This window comes from Adiantum capillus-veneris, chromosome 13, assembly GCF_014529385.1.
Source record: "Adiantum capillus-veneris isolate H3 chromosome 13, ASM1452938v2, whole genome shotgun sequence".
Classification (NCBI taxonomy): domain Eukaryota; kingdom Viridiplantae; phylum Streptophyta; class Polypodiopsida; order Polypodiales; family Pteridaceae; genus Adiantum; species Adiantum capillus-veneris.
In genome coordinates, this window is record NC_140943.1 from 68503461 (window position 1) to 68523422 (window position 19962).

General features: G+C 40.9%; 1 pseudogene; it reads left to right on the forward strand.

Moving 5' to 3' along the window:
* The first annotated feature begins 12899 nt into the window (after positions 1–12899).
* On the forward strand, positions 12900–13682 carry LOC147444210 (uncharacterized; annotated as a pseudogene).
* The last annotated feature ends 6280 nt before the right edge of the window (positions 13683–19962 follow it).

Sequence of the window (19962 nt, forward strand, 5' to 3'; positions counted from 1 at the left end):
AACCTCACCACGACCCTCTCACGAAGGCTTATGCAAATCTCGTATAGTCAAGTCTCAGAAATGACTATCTTCCAGACCAAGTCTCAAAAATGGCTGGGACTGCCAAATAAAACCAAGTTTGGTTCCACAAAGGCGTACAATGGCAATATCCACAAGTAACGTACAATATCAGACAATGCGCTCAAACAGGCGCCCAATGATGCATACCCACGGCAATTGCAATGACTCCCACTTGCCAGTATATCACTCTACTCCAGCTACATGTCCCTGTTTGAATCACTTGTACCTGTACCTATAACCTGTTACCTGTAACCTGTAATGCCGAAGTTGAAGGTACTCCAAGAAGATCCTCCGTGGGGGCACCAAAACAATGTGAGCGAGATGGAAACACACACAACGTCTCTATAATCACCCAACACACAGTCTTGGGATGATACACACACACACACACACACACACACACACACACACACACACACACACACACACACACACACACTATGAGACATCACTCGGCTTACACAACCCACCGTGATAGGGAACACACCGATGGAGTGAGAGGAGAGAGACTATCCATTTGGCCACTCAACACAGACACACACACACACACACACACACACACACACCCAAAAACTCATCTCAAAAGAGGAAGATTTTTGATGTTTAGATACAAGTGAGCTTGGGCCAACACCAATGGGGAAAATAGCTCACACAATATGGATAAAATATGCCAGATACAATTACAAAGAGCAGAGGCTTTGCTCACAGGAGAAACTTACACAACCAAAATATCAAAAAAATAGTGAGGAATTTGGAAAAATAGACAGCACCATTGCGTCTAAGACGGCCCAAAACCCTAGTCTACAATATCAAAGTGCTCAAATCTGACCTCGGATGAACAGTTTATGGCCAAAATAGGCTCCAAAAACAACAAAAAATTGAGTTGCGGTTGTTCCTCCTCTTCTCTCCACATTATTTTTTGGTTTTTCTCATGTTTTTTAGTGTGCACACTTTACTTTATCCCTTGGGCACCTTTGGCCTTTTGATTGACCTCAAACGGACCCCAAACAGGCCAAAAAATGGCCACGCAGTGCGTTTTTGTTATCCTTCTACATCCATCCGCACACCTGGCACTCAACTTTTCCCAATAATGCATCCCGCAATCATGTGAAGTGGCCCCCAAGTACAGTTCTCATGATGACCTTTCTGCATAATCATCACAAGAAAACATTCCCACTGTGTCCTCACTTACCACGTGCAAGTATTGATCCCATTCGACCTCCTGACGCCACTGGATGTCAACTAACGCACCTGCTTACCTCATGGCATCGGCTCGCTGATAGCTTCCTCGAGAAGTTTTACACTCCACCAACTCCTCACTGGTACTGGCGATAATGAAAATTGATGTACTATGTATACACTGTCCTACCTGTACACATGTGAGCCCCATGTAACCACTTGGCTCTGTAAAATGGGCGATTCTTTATTCGATGCACCATGCATGTGTATGTACATATGTCCAATCACTTCTTCCAAAAAACTCCCAACAACAACAACAAATGTTGCAACTCGGGGCTTGGATGTGAAGGACATAAAATTCGTTATCAATTATGATTTTCATGGATCATAGTTCTTGTTGTGGTTTGACAAAAGTACAAGCACTCGAGCACAAGACAGCAAACGACAACAAAGATCGTACCGACATTGACAATCAAATCATGTTAGGGTGAATTGGGAGGGGGGGAGTGTTGACCCATGGGTCAACAATACGGCATAAGTCACTTTTTGCAACAAAGCCTTATTTTCTAAGAGTTATGAAATGATGTTATTATAATGGTTAAAAACATCACTTGTAATGAGTAGTTATTCTAGATACAGAAGCCAGGGTGCAATGGCACTTCCAGATTGTAAATACAAAGCAATTTGACCCTTTTGAACTCTATTCCAGGTTTAATCTATGGTAGCCTTAGTATATAAGGTACCTACGTCATTTTGTAAAGAGAACTTTTATCATAATCAAAGTTTTGAGCTGCCATCGACTGAGTGTGAGAGAGAAAAAGAGAGAGCGTGAGCTTCATCCAAATGCAACTCCCTGCTCGCTCATCGCATTGGAGATTTGGCTACACCATTGCGATAGGCTTGGAGAGAGTTATGCAACAACGCCAAGAATTCCATGTGAAACGGAGCTCACACGCTTATGCATCTACGAGCTATTTGTGGGCGTAAGTATATCAAACAATGTCTGTTTTTTGCGTGCAAGTAGTCATTAGAATCATGACAACATAAGCTACACATAGGTACTCATAGATTTCAATTTTGGACACTTCCAAAATTTTGCTCTGTCTTCATACGAGTTTTTTGCAGTTGGATTTAGAGGTGTTGGGACATGTGTATCCTAGTGAGGGAGTGGTGTTCCTTAAGTTTTGTACAATTATCGTATTATTTGTTGAGTTTTCTTCCATTTGTGTGTATGTGGGTTGGGTGATGAAGCTGGGAGCAATGAGACTCTTCATTGTGGTTTAGTTAGCCTTCCAGAGTGTTGTATGTGTGGGATGATCTCAGCCTGATCTCAGCCTGACAAGATGAAAAGATTGCCTTTGTATGCCATGTCATCTGTGCCTCGATTGATATTATGTTGATCTAGGTAGTGTTACATGCACTTTATAGGTGGTATGATTCACTCCCGCAACATACTCACCTGAAAGTTGGTTTTGGAGATTTTGAGCATGGTTGATGATTGGATAGCTCTGCATTGCTAGGATGGATATTTGGCGGTGGTTGACTTATTTGATTGGAATTTCTGAATCCATTTTCAATGTGGGGAACTTGTTGCAGCATTGGTTTTCTTTTTGGATTTCAACCGCCATTTAGGGTTGTTTGGAGTGGTTCTAGATCCTTGTAAGATTGGCTTGGCTGATTTGCATTGGATTGGAGAGCATGGTTTTGGTCATCCATATCTGCTTTGGCTTGGCTGCCATGATGGACTTCTTTACTTAAAATTGCTTGAATTTTCTCCCATGAATGCTTGTATATTGTGGCGGCTCGATGGTTGGCTTTGACTCCTTTGGATCTGACTATTCTGACTGAGACTTTACATTCCAAATGTAATTTGTTTGTGCCAAGGTGTAACATATGATTCACCCTTGAGGTTGTACTTCAGAGTGTCATTCTGCATGTCTGGAACTCCTTTGTAAGTGCGCATCCATGAAACTCCCAATATGATTTCTTTATTGATATTTGTATTTGCCATGATATGGAAATGGTGTGGGAAGAGGTTACCATTGATGTTGATTGAGACATTGACTTGCTCCAAACTAACCATTGTTCCTATGGTGTCTACCCTGAGCTCAATTTTGGTTGGTTTGATCATGGAGGTTGATATTTTGAGGTATGTAGAATATCACAAGGCTTTAATGAACACTCCAATTTCTACAAGCAAGATGTTGTCCAACAAAGTTTATCCCCCATTTGGAAAAAGCCCTTGCACCCATCATTCGTCTTAATCGCATTTCATTACGTCACATTGGTACTTTTGTTCATTGACAATCATCACATCATTTGACATACTTCTCTATATCCAAATACAAAGTAAACAACCAGATTCCTACAAGAAGTACCGATGTTGCAATTTTGTTGGCCAAATAGTGACCCCCTGTTGGTCTGACATGTGCTTACTCATGAATTGTTAAGTATTCATTTTTTTATGGCAAAGATTCTAAAAGTGTTATGCTCCCTCTTTGATAAAGGTTATTTTTAATGATTACATAGTTTTTTGCTTCTCTTTGGTTTGAACATAGTATGGATCTGCTCAAGTTTGGTGGCAAGACTCCCTATTCTGTGTAATTCACTATGTATTTCCCCCACTTGGGTGCTTCTGTTATCTTGAACAATGTGGCATGATCGATTGGCTTCTGAATTGCACAAACATCACATGAACTAACGTAGTCATGGGGACAGTTTTTTGCATATGAGGCCAATACTCCCCAAGTCTCATCAGTCTCTAGCATCTTTGTGTTTTTGCGTTATAAAATCCCACCGTTTGTATGTGAGCTTATCTCAAGTAAAATCTTTTTTGGATAGCTCTATACATAGCCTAAGTATTTTGTCCTTCCATTGTTTATATAGATGTCCTATCATACACACAAGCGAGCGTGTTTTCTCAATGACAGATGGCTACCTTTCAATTTGTAGAGAACCAATGTTCAGCAAGGGTATTACATGTTCACTCGTATCATCTAGATGTTGAAGAGATACGAATATGGCAAGTCACCACATTAAATCTTAGAGGTGATTCCCCATGAATCAATCGCAATAAATGGTCCACCTCTGATGAGTGTAAGGCTCAATTAAGGCGAAAATTGAATAGTCACATTCATAATTAGGACATTAATTGGATGTGCTACCTTAAAAATTTATGTAAGCAATTAAAGTGCAAAATAATACAAAATAGGTAGATTGATTGATAAAATCCGTATATTTGTACAATGAGTTGTGTGCTTATATAGCACTATGAGAGTGCAACCTTAAGCCACATGTTGAGCCACATGTCCTAATACATGGCATAGGAGGTGGCACTCTTAGGTGAGAGGTAGTGGCATGTAGGGGGCACATAGGTAGTCATGCAAAGTGTAGGGTTTCTTCCCACTAGAGTACGTGAGAGTAGCACCATTAGAGGTAGTTTACATAGGCATAGGATGGAAGCAGGTTTAACCCTAACAATCACCCCCTTAAATTTGATTTCATCCTAGGATTGCCTAAAATAGATCATGATTGGATCTCAATGGATTCAACATGTCATGGTTCATACAAGGCTTCCTTAGGTAGATGCATCACATTTGGATGCAAAAACATGGTTCTCAAATTGGATACATCATGTTTTTATCACATTTGGATACATCATGCAATGTAGATTGTAGATTTAGTGTGTGCGGGTTCATTGTTTATTCTTAGTGTAATGTGATCCTCATTTGTCATGTTGTAATCCTTGTGTTGGTGATGTTCTTATTCTTTGATATTGATGGTTGTTGACTTTCCTTGTCTGATCCTTCTCTTCATGATAATCTTCTTCTTCTCCTTTCATTTTTGTCACTACATTGTTGCAGGTGATCCATGCTAGTTGGTTTTGTTAACTCCACCTTTGATTTTTCTTTGATGTGTTTGGCATACATATCATGGGGAAAATAAAACCTCGTAAGACTTAAAAGAAGACTTCGATGTGTGAAACAAAAGACCAAAGCCTAAATGAAGCTGCATGCAAAACCTTGAAGGTGGTGTCTTTGGAAATAGTACGTGATCAAGCCTCTTATTGAGGGCCATGGGAACTTGGGATATGATTAAAAGAAAATTATTGTAGAAACCTAGCAACCAATAAGTGATGGGGCTCATTGAACTTTCCACGTGGATACGTGGCATGACACAAGGGAAGACAGTGGACAAGGACACGTCTGTTGGCGATGACTAATGCGAGAAAGCTCGGATGGCTAGGCGGTTAGAGGTTTTGTGGAAAAAATTGTGGCAGTGTTGTCAAGAAATTGGCACAGGGTTGTAGTCTACAGGCTGTAGGTGGTTGCTTAGTATAGCCAGCAACGTGATGATGTGTGGTGTGAGGCACTTGCTCAAAGACAAGTTGGGCCAGGGTGCTACGAGCTACCAGTATTTGTGTGCGAGCAAGGCTTCTTCACAGGAGTAGGAGGTAGCGAGGTAGAGCTTGTGGGTACTAGGGGTAGGCAAGCCGCTGACAAGCTGTAAAGCGAGCAGGTCGGCAACATGTGTTGACACGAGTTAGGCGGGTCCTAGTAGGTGGATGATGGCGGTGAAGTGCCCAACAGGAATGACGACGAGGATGGTGGGATTTATAGTTGAATTTAGCTTCAAGCACGCAAACCCTCTGAACAAAAAAAGCCTCTAAAAAGCTTTTGTTTATTTTTGGGGTGGGCTCCCACCACAAAATCTGTCACACACATATACAAACCTAAATATGAAAAGTGGCTAAGTGCACTAATGAAGACCAAACGTTTTATGATTAAGAAGCAGCTCAAAAGCTAAAAATAGAGAGACCTTAGGATGCACAATTGAAGGTTGAAAAGGTATGCAATATATGCACTTATGGATTCTATTGAAATATCTGGAGGAGTGTTGCATACACACATAAATTGCAAATCCAAATGAGTGCTACTGTGAGAGATATGATCATGAAAAAAATATTGAAAATGGGTGAAACAAAATGCAATGCACAAACTAATTACATGCACATGCACTTTTACGATTCCACTAATAACAATGTCATTAATTAAGAAAGGTAGTGGCTCATTGGTACTTCCAAGAGTGTACCCAAGCCTAATCAATTATATTGGTGATTAAGGAGAGAGAAATAAATTAGGCATAGGTGTGAACCGTTGGCTTTCAGACCACTTGTAAGACTTGATTAAGGTGGATAATGATTAACTGCATTCATATTAGGACATTTAGGTGGACGTGATACCTTAAAAGTTAATGTAAGTAATCAAAGTGCAAAATAATACAAAATAGGTAGATTGATTGAAAAATCCATATATTTGTACAATGAGCTATGTACTTATATAGCACTATGAGAGTGTAGCCTTAAGCCACATGTTGAGCCACGTGTCCTAATACATGGCATCGGAGGAGGCACTCTAAGGTAAGAGGTAGTGGCATGTAGGTGGCACATAGGTAGTCATGCAAAGTGTAGGGTTGTTGTCCGCTACAGTATGTGAGAGTAGCACCATTACAGGTAGTTCACATAGGCATAGGATGGAAGCAGGTTTAACCTTAACAATGAGTAGTCCCTTTCTTGAGTACTATTGTGAAATCAATCTCAAACAATATATTGAACCATTGAACTATGCAGCAAGTATTGCATGGTTTGCTCAGTAAGTATAATAGTGCATGGTGATCCACAAAGAAGACAAATTTTTTTGTGAGATCATTCCCAATCCCTCTCTTTTTTGTGGCCGTAATTTTGCTCCGTACTATTGAGTTGTCTAATAGAGTAATAGATTAAAAAATCCATACTGTTATCCCCAAGTTGTGCTAAGATGCATGCGATTGTGTATGTCAATGCATCTACGTGGACATGAAAGATCTTATCCCAATTAGGAGCTTTCAAAATTGGAGCAAAAATCAATCATTGCTTCAATTGTTGAAACACTTTCTCACATTCTTCGTTCGACTCAAATTTTGTGATGAGAGCATAGAGAGGATTTTCAATAAATACATACATATAGATAAACCTTTGATAATAGCCACAATGGCCCATACAGGCTTGTACCTCTATAATTTTGGTGGGACTTGGAAGAGCGACAATCACCTGTATCTTCTCAAGATCTATGGAAATGCCATTTGTAGACACAATGTGGCCTAAAATCTTGCCTTGTCTTACCATGAAGATACATTTTTCAGGGTCTAAGAAAATGCAATAGGTTCTGAACTTCTCAAAGATCTTTTTTAAGTGTTTGACATGTTTGTCTTTTCATTGGAATGCACACACAAGTCATCCATATAGATCTCTAAGAATTGTCTTAGATATTCCTTGAATGCGTGACTCGTCAACCTCTGGAATGCGGCAGGTGCATTGGTTAAACCAAAGGGCATCACCCTATAAGTAAATATGTCTCATTCTATTGCAAAGGCCATTTTGTTTTGGTCCTCTACCTTTATCGTGAGCTGATTGTAGCCCAAAAATCCATCAAGAAAGCTGTAAGCTTTCTTGTCTCTTCTACTCTATCAATCACATGATCTGTAATGGGTAAGGTGTCTCTTATTGTGGTAGCATTTACATGCTTAAGATTCACACACACTCATAATTTATCATTATTTTTGGGCACAATCACACCCACTCCATGTGTTCGATCTCATAGATAAACTCTACCTCTTTAAGCTTATCTATCTCCTCTTTGATTTTCAATTGCAAATGTTTCACTCTTAGGGGGTATAGTGTGTTGACATATGCATGGATCTACTCCCTTGAGATCTTTTTACGACCAACAGAACACATCTCTATATTGCTTGAGATCTTTGTACAACCAAGAAAACACATCTCTATATTCCTTGAGAGTAGCTATTAGAAGCTAATCTTCCTCTTCAATGAGATTCATGACTATGTAAGCCAGTCTTGGTCCTTCCCCTAGTTCAGTTAGGTCCATTCTCTTTGCATTCTTAGGCCCATCATACAATGTATCTGGTTCTTTAAGTTCTCTCACTAGTTACTAAATTGGTATGCATTGGGCTTGGATGGTGTACCATCAAACTTTTTTGTATTAAAATCCCCTTCACTTTCCATCTCAGCTGTCTAAACCTCTTTTAGTGTTTGTTTCAAATTTTGGTATTCAGTCTTTTGTTCAGTTTTGGACATTTTGGTTGATGTTTTGGTTGTGTCCTTGGTTTTCTTTCTGTTGTGCTTCTTTGGGTTTGCTTGAAAAGTTAATTATTACAATGGTTTCCTAATGGTTTTGTCTCAAACATAGTCATATGCTCCCACGAGCATGAGATATTGTGTTTTGGCATTAATGGAGGCATTGGTTTCTCAAATTGATTTTGTTGTTTTCTCACTTGTCTCATTTCCCTCTTTTATCTCTTCAATTTTTGGTTAGGAAACTCGAGAAGATTGGTTCATCTTGTTTTGGTTTGTTTTTTTTTTTTGAGCCACTCAAGAGCTCGACTCTCCAAATCATGAAACTTGTCTTCACCATTGTCACTAAGATCTTGAATAGAAAATTCGTCTACTATCTGTTTGCAATCGATTGTTTTGTTAGTTTTTGTTGTTTCAATCTCCTCTTTTGGTTTCAAAATAGTGCTTACCATCTGAAAAGGCATTATGTCATAGCCATATTTCTCGCAAAATATTGGGGCTTTACGTCATTTACACAAACATCTAGAGTCTCTAGTATCTGCTCCCATCCAAATTGTTCAAAAAACTCTTCAAGAAATGTCTCTTTCATATAGTGCTTGTCTTCTATCGAGCACTCTAGGATGCAATCTTTTTCAGGCTTCCACATCTCGATGCTTCACACATCCAAACATGCACATCCTTTCTCAATCGAGCAGACGGTTGTGTTTTAGAATCCGTAGTTACACCAAAATCTTTCAATGGGTTTTGGTTACATCTCTGTAACTATAGTCCTTTATGTTGACCCTTGTTGTGACTCCCTTATGTCGTAAGCAGAGATAGTCATAGACTCAATCTTGAACCATTTTGAGTTGATGCATGAATGGTTACCCCAAAATAACTTCAAAGTTGTTGCTCTTCCCAAAGTCTACTTTTGCAAACGTTTACTCATACTTGATTCCACAAGAAATAAAATGATTTGTTATAAGCATTTCTAAGGGTCTCTCTAAAAATCCGTCTGCTAGTTGAAACTTCATACGTGTTTTTTAGCAAGCTGGTCATCCCCACTTCTCTCATGTTTCCTTTGTAGCAATAGCAATCCTAGCCCCGCTGTCTAGTATTGCTATTCTTTTTACTCTCTTGTACTTTAGTGGTAAGGTGGTGTTCCCTTCTTCTCCTTCACAATAGCCACCAACCTTATTCACTGGTACAAGCTTTGCTTTAGGTTTCTCTGGCTGATTTGTTTCCATGACTTCATCTACAAGTTTATCCTCTGGAGGGGCTTTCAACCCCATTTTTTCCATTGTTTTGCTCATTTGTCTCCACAAATGTCGTCTAAGTTTCAAAAATTCTACAAGAGTAATGGTGTATCTTATAGGGAATGACATCAGATCGTGGAGGCTTTTTGTGTCTGGCATTGGTGGAATTGGATTCCATTGGGATGGCACAATTCTCACCTTGGATTTTGTTTCCTGTTACCTGCAAAGGAAGGTAAAGTCCTTAAAGTCTTTGGTTTACTCTCTATAGATATTTCCATCTTTGCATCTCCATATATTGATTGTATATCTCCAAGATAGATCTCATGGTCGATGTTGATCTTTGGAATGGGTGTTGACAACAACGTGGCACTACCATTTTTTGTATTTTTTATTGTATCCCATAATGATTGTGTCCACAACTTGTCCACTTCAAGAATTGGCATCATCTTATGAGATTTGACATTATCTGTTGGGTTTGCAACCACCCTCATATCCAATGGTTCGTTGTTTGGTTTGGTTGATTTTTTGGTCTTTTTTTCTTGTAAGGTGCGTGCGTTGTCCTTTTTGGGCACATTCATTACGTTCTCAGGGGTTTTTAATGTTTCGGGTTGCATCAAAGCTTGAGCTGTCTCTATGAGTATTTTGCACATCTTCATTTGTTTTGTTTTTATTTCAAAATGCGAATAGGTCAACAATATTTGTTCTAGTATTTGGTTGTTTTTTAACCTCACCTCATAGGCTTGCAGCATGGCATCTAAGTTCTCGTTCACTTTCTCAACCAAGTCCGAACCTCCTGACACCATTTTTTGCACTTTCGCTCCCTTGGTGTTTTCTTTATTTTCTTGTTCACGTTTGAGTTGTTTCCTCGTTTGGTTTACTTTAGTCTCCAAGGCCGTCTTTTCCCTCAACCTATTTGCTTTCATTCTATTTCATTCAGATTTTGATGATTTTTGTTGAGTCCTCACTGACACGCTTCCAAACTCGGTCTGTTCTGGAAGTTTCAGCTCGTCCACCACTGGCTTATTTTTGGCTGCTTCTTGAGCTTGAGCTCTAGTCACCACTTTGACGAGAATTGTCTTCTCTAATGTAGATCCGCTTGAACAAGGTAAAACTCCAATGACATTCATAGTTTCTTTTCCCTTGTTTTCTAGATTTTTAGCACAATGTTGAATGAGGTGATCTTTTCCACAACCATCATAGAATCCAAAGATCTTTGTTCTCTAGACCTTGTTTGGAAAAACTTGGGCCCAATGGTCACCTCCACATACATAGCATGAACCTTCTGATTGGGCAGCTTGTGGTGCTCCCATTGGTTGTCATGTCTTAAGAGGATATCCTCTAGGCTTATAATTTTGATTTGCTATGAACTTGAGTGTATTTTTGTCCATTGTGAATTGGTTTCTTGTTGTTTGAGCCACATATGAAGTTTTCATAGCTTCATCTATGCTTGCCCAAAATGGACTATTTTTTATGGAATATGCTACACCCTCAAGATCTCTCACATGAGTTTCTATAGGTTCTTTGTAATAAAAAATAAGCAACATTGCTTGCTAACCTATGAGTGGTAGGCTATTGGCTGTGTCTATTGAGCAGTGGCTCGATAGTCTTGAGGCAAAGGTGGTCGTTGGACCAACACAAGCTCAATTTATATCCTTTTATTGTTGCATTCTTGGGTCATGTCTGGTATCTCGGAGGTGGTGGAAATTGTTGCATCATTAGAGGTCCATACGGCCTTTCCCTCACATAATTCAGGCTGCGAAGGTACTCATTTGTGTCGTGGTTTGTGTATTTCTTCTCAATAACACACCATTTCAATACTCTTGGAGCATTCACTGCTTGTGTCTATTGTGGTCTTAGATTGGGATTCTGTATATGGGTGGATGCATGAATAGGTGGTACACTAGCCACCCATTTTTGGGGGTGGTAGCAAGGGGGTGGGCTGGTTGGTAGCTAGGTGAGTAAACATTGAGAATCTTTTATAAGGTTTTATTTGAAAATTGTTCATCAAAAGGCTTGAGCAACGAGCTCAACTTAAAAACTTTAAAAATTATCTTTTCAATTTCAACTGTGTGTCTGAAAGTAGTGCGGGCCCCCCCCCTTACTTCACAATCATGATGCCTCCTGCTCATCGACGGTTGCAGAGGGGGGGCAACTCAGGTGGCCAAGCAGCTCTTGCAGCTAAAGCAAAATCAGCCACATCTGGGAGGCGGAAGAGGGCCTGCCATTCATCTCTCTCTCCTGATCCACCCTCGAAGTCCCCTGCTGGAAAGAGGAAGAAGAAGGTCTTGACTCCTTCACCAAATCCCTGCACTCCTATAGCAAAGAAACGTTAAAAAATGGCAGATATTGTAACCCCCACACTGAGGTACTACTACATCTTAGTGTTGCTGGCTGTCTCTGCACAATTTATTGTTGTAACTTGTTTCCAAGGTCCATGTAAGCTCTCTTAAGCTTGCTTTGAAGAAAACCTAAGCTGGAGGCTAGATGTTCGTAGATGCATTCAAGCTCCATAAGCTAATGTGCATGCATTCAAGCTTGCATTGAAAACCCGTGTAGAGGCATGCATGCATGCATTCAAGATTGCATTGAAAACCTGTGTAGAGGCATGCATGCATGCATGCATTCAAGCATATATATTTGTGCACATTGCATTTTTTACTGAACTTAAATTGGCTAGCTGCACATGCATTCATGTCTTGTGCATAGTTGGGACCGTACTCGTATGGATTGCAAATCATAGTGCTATGAAGAAGCATGAATCAGTGATACTCTATTAGTGTGGTAGCTACCACCTAAAACACTCATTTGATATAGGGAAAGTGCATCAGATATCATCAAGATTGTAGCATTCAGCATTCTGCAAAAAACATAACAAGTTGGTAGCATTATGTTAGCCAGCTACCAATCAAAAAGTTCATTTAGCAAAGAAATACCAAGGTGGTAGTTACATGGTAGCTATCTGTCTGGGACACGGGTAGTTGTACCACCTATTCATGCACATTCCTAGCTTGCTTCTGCTCCTGCTCAATGCAACAATTGATGTTTAATGTGAAAACTTCTGTAAAATTGTGATATTATAAATTCTCACCATGCATAAGTTATCTGAGTTTTCAATAAATTTATGGCCGTGTATGTTTCAAGATTAAGTGTTGAACCATACTCCAATCATACTTCCATACCTGTATGCGTTTGCCGTATGGAAACAACTATGGTCTTATGTTTTTCCCTGTATTTTATAGGGCAAAGGCCGTTGGTGCACTCTATATGTGCCATTTGAAAGGAAGACAGTTTTTGGCATGACAAAGCCTCAAGCACATGAAGTATACGACCTCCCCAACTCTGGAGTGGATGCTCGACTATTGACTGAGGCAGATTTCACCAACAAAGATTGGTTGAAATGCTTTAAGAAGGTGCCGAAGAGAGGCAGCAAAGTAAAATGTAGAGATGTGAAGCCAGAGCTTTGGAACAGGTTTTATGTATTGTTCACATCCGTGTATCAAGAACCTCCTGGCAATTATGGAGGTGACTAAAGGATTTACTAGAGGCTTTGTATATGAGCAGTTGAAGGGACAGGTTGACTAGGCCTTGTTTTCAGAAAGTATTCTCACAAATATGGATCCAGGAAAATTACATGCAAAGAAGCAACGATGGGCAGCTTTCCATTCCTCCTCTGCCCCTAACAGCTCGTTGCGAATGACGAGGACTCGAGATCATTTGGAGGCACCCCAGGAAACTCCGATCGATACAATGGATGATGTGCAGAAAAAGAATTTATTTGGTCGACCATCTCTTACAGAGTTAGATACTATTTACAACATGGTTGTAAGCAAGCATTCTTTTTCATTGTCAGAGTATAATGAAGCTTTTAAGAAGATGGAATTGCTTCAGGCTGATGTGCACCGAAATGAAGGTGCCAACCTCCTAGTGGAAAAGCTCAGAGGCCAGTTGAAAGATGCAGAGGCTGCATTACTAAAGGCAGAAGGTAGCGTCGATGTTGTGGATGCAATGAAGGTGGAGCAACTTAAAAAAAATGTCGGCTGGTTGTCGCTAACACTCCAAACATTGCAAGTGGTAGTTGAGGAGAAGGCACCACTTGATGCTATGGATAGTGCTCTAAAGGAGATAGATTTTACACAGGAAGTGGAGGAGTGTGCACAGGCGCGGATGGATTTTGTGAAGACCATGCAAGTCAAAAGAAGTACAGTTTTGTTATCTGCACCTCCGCCGAAAGTTTCAGCTGTGGATATGGGCACCTTGCCTTTGGAAAAATTTTGTAGTGCTTGTAGGTTGACGATGTACGACGACAATGCACTTGGCATGTTTTTGCTGCCCTACAATCATGCCATTCACATGTACTGTTTTGGCCATCTTGTTGCAAGCAAAGAAACATGCATGGAGATGGGATGCATGCAACCGATTTTGCATACCATGCGGTCTTTGGTGATCCTCGGCAGTATGAATGCCAATTTCCAAGGAGTGCAATCAGACACCAAAACCTCATCATTGCTCTTAAGCATGGACCATGGTATACACCCTGTTGCATTTTGTAGCATTGAGCTTAAATTTATTTGTTTTTTTGTGTTCCTATTATCAAGGGAACCCTGCTAATTATAGCTACTAATACAAGACTGGTAGCTACTAGTACAATACTGGTAGCTACCACTCTCATAGTGACAGCTGTCATGCTAATCTTGGTACATCTAGCTACCAGTATGGTTGTGGCTACCATTCTTCCATGAGCTACTATTCTCCCATGGAAGTCTTGCTGGTGGCAAGGTAGCTACCATTCTTCCATTAGCTACTGTTTTACCATGGAACTCCTGCTGGTGACAAGGAAGTTCTCACTGTCAACCCTGGTAGCTACCAGTATAATAGTGGTAGCTACCATTCTGCCATGAGCTGCCATTCTGCCAAAGAAGTCCTGCAATTGACAAGGTAGCTACCAGGATTTCATTGGTAGCTACCATTCTGCCATGAGCTGCCATTTTGCCAAGGAAGTCCTGCAAGTGACAAGGTGGCTACCAGGATTCCATTGGTAGCTGCCATTCTGCCATGAGTTTCCATTCTGCCAAGGAAGTCTTGCAAGTGACAAGGTAGCTACCAGGATAACATTGATAGCTACCATGATAGCATCTGTAGCTACCATGATGGCAAGGGGCAAGGTAGCTATTAGGATAGCATTTGGTAGTACTGGTAGCTTATTAGTGCTTGCCTGGTAGCTTCTATTGTCATGCTAACCCTGCATGTAACTTGAAAACTTGTTCTTAATTTCTTATTGTGAAGAACAGAATTCAAGGTGTTGGTACATGCTGAGAAGGAAGATGTTTTAGATAAAGATTTTTGCCAGGCTTTTATTCTCTTAACCACCACTATTAGATTGCTTACTACTAGGATAGCATTGGTGGCCCCTATGTCATCTTGGTAGCTCTCAGTCAACCAGCTACCAAGATGGCATTGGTAGCTACCAGGATAGTGCTGGTAGCTATCAATGCTTGCCTGGTAGCTTCCATTGTTATGCTGTAGCTACATGTAACTTGAAACAACAAGTTCTTAATTCATTAATACTTTTCATGATTGCAGAGGTGGATCCAGAGACTAAAGTTGAGAAGGAAGGTGTGTTATAGAAGTATAGTCCTGAGAATGGAGATCAAGCAGAAAATTCTCCTTCATCAATGAAGGACAATGAAGTGTCAGCTAGAGACACCAGTCCCTCCATCCTGCAGACCATACAAATGATGCAAAGGGAATGAAAGAGAAAGATGACAGGTGTTATTTCTGGTTTTGTTTTTTCCTAAAGGTAGATAATATTGTTTAAGGTTCATTCTTGTTGATTGTTTCTTCTCTCTTGCAGATGGAGCTGCCAAAAAGCCTACAAAGGATGCAGAAGGGAAAACAAAGACATCAAAGGACCAATTAGCCATAGAGACTGGAGAAAATAGTAACATGGAATCTGGAAGAAAAGGTGTTACAACAACCAGAGTCAGAAAAAGACTCCAAACATAGTCTTGATATTTTTGCTTTGTAGCCTATCCCCATTTTTGGCTCTTTTCCTAAATCCTGTCGCCGTTTTTGGCTTTGTAACAATTCTCCATTTCCTATGGATTAAAAAAGCCAAAATCAATTTTTTTTGTCCTGTCCATCATTGTTGTTTATCTCATTATTGTTTTTATGTTCAGCTGCTACCACTAGCAACATTGACAATCTTGATCACATAATAAGTATGATAGCACAGTCTACTATGAAAGACCCTCGTGATGTAGATGGTTCATTTACAGTTGAGGGCCAAGCTCCATGTGCTAGCATCATTGATGACCAAGAGGATAAAAACACGAAGTTTTTTGTCCGCATTACAGGTGAGGACACAAAGATTATCATAAAAAAGTCTGAACCAGGAAGGGAAAATAGTGATGCATCTCTGGATGCAGGTGGTGATGCAAGTTGTGCAGTTGGTGCAGGTGATGACACGGAGATTACAGTTGATAAGTTTGAACCACCTCGGGAAGATGGTGACGCATCTGTGGATGCAAGTGGTGCAGTTGGTGCAAGCAGTGCAGGTGAAGACACATACATTATCATTGAAAAGTCTGAATCACCTTGGGAAGATGGTGATGCATCTGTGGATGCAGGTGGTGAAGAAAGTTGTGCAGGTGGGGCAGTTGGTGCAGGTGACGACACGGAGATTACCAATGAAAAGTCTGAACCACCACAGGAAGATGGTGATGCATCTGTGGATGTAGGTGGTGATGCAGGTTGTGCAGCTGGTGCAGGTGGTACAAATATGTAAGGCACGATGATGGGACAGTGTCTCTGCAAAGGGAGGATGGAGGAGGTGCAGGTGGTCTTGCAGATTATGTTAGGAACGATGATGAGACGGTGTCTCGTCCATGGGAGGATCCTGAGAACATATTGTTTGAGAGTAAGCCATCTCTAATCTTTGATATTAATGGTGTCCTGCTGACTTCATTAGACAAGAGGTACCGTTCACGGAAGCCTGCCTACTAGAATAATCTAGAAATTGTAGACATAGCACGGGTGTTTACTAGGTATAAAAGGGATGCACCTGCATTCTTGGACTGGTGCCTTGTGCACTTTGATGTATTTGTGTGGACCTACTGCATGAAGACTAAAGCAAAAAACCTGTTGAGTGCCTGCTTTCCTGATCAGTTTCCCCAATTCAAGGAAATTCTTGCACAATAGGATTGTGTAAGAGATGCTAGATTCAAGATAACTGGTGGAAAGCCTGTATTTTACAAGAAGCTAAGTGACTTCTGGGAGAAAAGAGGTCAGTACATTGCTACATCCACAATTCTAGTGGATGACACACAGTACAAGCAACTTTGGAATCCTCCAGGAACTTTCTGCATTGTGAAGAATATGGAAAATCAGAATCCCACTGAGATTCAAGGATATCTTACAACAATTGTAAGATCTTGGCTCATGGCTTGGCTTTGTGTGGAAGATCACCTCAAGTATGCCGAGGATTGTGCATTGTCGAGACCGATCGATAACCTGAGCATTAGGATCTCAAAGCAGTGGCGTCTAGAGTATCATGGCTAGATATATTATCCTGACATGTAACCATCATAAGTGATGTAAACAGTCAACCATTTACTGACTTATGGAGTATTTTTCTCACTTGTAATGATGACACAATGTAGTAAAGCAGCTTTTGTTAACTTGTAAATTGTTTACGTTTTTGCATTGTCCATCACTGCACCTGCAGAGTTGCATAATTACAAGTACTTTAACACAGCTTCCGATACCAAGAAATGTTAAGGGTAGCTACCAGTCTGCATAGTAGCTACCCTTGCAGCTATGTTGGCGGATACGCCACGACAGACGTCATCACAGCGAGAACTCACCTAACAAGATTTGTCAGCTAAGGATGAAGCTCGACCCGCACGCACGTGGAAGCAAGCATAGGGTGTCAACCTACACTCGAACGACTCTCGACTACTTCCTATAGAGGTATCTACCCAATGTCTAAGCTACAGCCTTCAGGAGTACATAAGAGGAGATTTCCTACAACGATTTCAAGAGCCAAATGCCCATCAAACGTTCTCGAAACACTACGAAACTTGAAGGAAACCCTATTAACATCAATAGGTCGCTCTCCCTATGGTCCATGAACCAAAACCCCAACCCTAAACACCCGATGCAAAATCACGTAGGATGTCTGGTCGAAATTTGCAGGTCGTCGTTTCCAAAAAATAAAGTGCCTAATGTGTAGCTCTACTCAATGTGAACACGTGGATATGTTGAAATGCGAAAACAAACAATGTATGCTCATCGAATCACCAGATATAGCTCGTGGGTCGAGCTCGCAAAGCCAGATTGTACACACGCAATGTAGGTATTGGTGCGTAGCTCTCTTTGAGGGAAACATGCTGCACTTCTCCGCACTCGATTCCGACCACCGATGCGTGCGTAGCGTCAAGATAAAACTCTCACTCTCTCTCGTACACAGAGTACGCTCACTCACACAGACAAAAACTTAAAAATGACAAAGGTCCTCTTTGCATTAAGGTAAAAAGTGGTATAAATACCTTACAATCTCAAACCCTAATGTTCCAATTTAACCATTCACTGAGTCTAAATGTCAAAAATGGGATACAATCTGGAAGCTTCTGCAAGCCCCACTATTTACAAAGGTGAAATGACAGTTTTCCTCAATTAAAGAATAATTACAAAAACGTAATATCCTGCCGGGCAATCATCCTTCGTTGGGTGTGTCCAGCCACTAACACTCCCCCCCTCCTAGTTCATGTCCTCCCCGACATGGCAGTAGAGCTGCTTCTTTAGTGGAGGCTTTCGCGCATCTTCAGAAGAGACTCATACCGCGCATGTTGAGCCAGTAATGTTGGGCCGAATATTTCTGCACTGGTGAAGAAACTGGTATATAATGCTTCTTCAAAGGCCTGGAGGTGATACGAGGGCAAAAACATGATTCTCTGATAAAGGGCATGTATCACCTCATGAGAAGGCTAAGCAGACAGATCATATGCACATCTATATGTGTCTTGGAAGAAGAAGATGTTGTCTATTCCTATCCATGTTTAAAGGTTTCAAAAACCGCCAGAAGGGTTTTACAGATTTTTTTGAGCATGATGCAAGAGAGGTCAGGCGAGCTAGTGAAAAATTTAATGGTGCCTGTTAGGGTTTTCTCCATGTATTGCTCACTCATTCTCTCGCCTGCCTTCAAGCCTGGCAGCTTTGGGTAGTTGAGCCATGTGGGTTGGCTTTTCTGCAGCAGCTCTTGTGCTTTCCAGGTCCGCATCCTTGGTAGAGGACAGAAGCTAAGGTTGTCTTTGACTCTTTTAGGCGCCTCTACCAGATGAACTAAATACTGCGGGTATTTGGTTAGCCATGCCTTTCTCCACTTTGGCTGAGAGTCCACAATCAGCTTAACTCCTTCTAGTTTGGAGATATCTGCTTTGTATAGTGGCACTATTGGCTCCTCTTTAATCCGTTTGTTTATTGTAGCAGCTTCATACTTTAGAAGAGGATATGGGAGATAAGGTTGTAGCCATTCATGCCGAATGATATTGGCATCTAACTTTTGAATGGTCATAGACTTAAATACTCTCTGCTCCCACTCCATTGCTTCTTTGGCTGTGTCATTTATTGCCGCTTCTATTGCCTTCTTTAGATTTTCTTCTTCTTGTTGTGTCAGATCCTGGGGTTCTTATGATGGTCCCACAAGGATGTCCTCTTGCATAGTGGTGTCCACTGGATCTGACACATTTTCTATGTCAATGCCTTCCATTGCTGCTGGCCCTGTGCTCAAGTGTTGCTCTTCAGTCTGTTGTTGGCCTTTCAGCTCATCTATCTGCTTCTGATATGCCTTCTTTTTTTGTTCCGCTTGATCTCCCATGTTCACTAAGAGGTCGTTCAGATATGCATTGATTTTTTCAGCCTCTTCTAGCTTCCTCTTGGTGTCTTCATTTTCTGTTTGCAATCTCTTTAGTTCCTCGTCCATCTTCTTTTTCAAGGATTCTAGCTCCTCTTTCATGGCCTTGTTTTCATCTTCTAGATGGTTTTGCATTACTAGGGAGCCCTTGGCCAGCATCAGTCTTTGTCTCTTCTCTAGTGTCAACTCCTTTTGGAGTTCTTTCATCTGTTCTTCATATAGATCATTCTCTGAAGCAGTGCCAGTCAAGGTAGTAGCTCTAACTCTGGCCGGAGATGCCCTTAGCCTTTGGATGGTCTGATCTTTCACTTCCATTTGATCTTTTAGCTCTATCACTTAATCCTGGCTTGCCTCATGTTCTAGCTCAGCCTTTTCCTTAGCATTCCTCAAGGTTTCAACCTCTTTGGACTCATCAGCAAGGTGTAGTGTCAAATTGTCCCTCTCTTTCT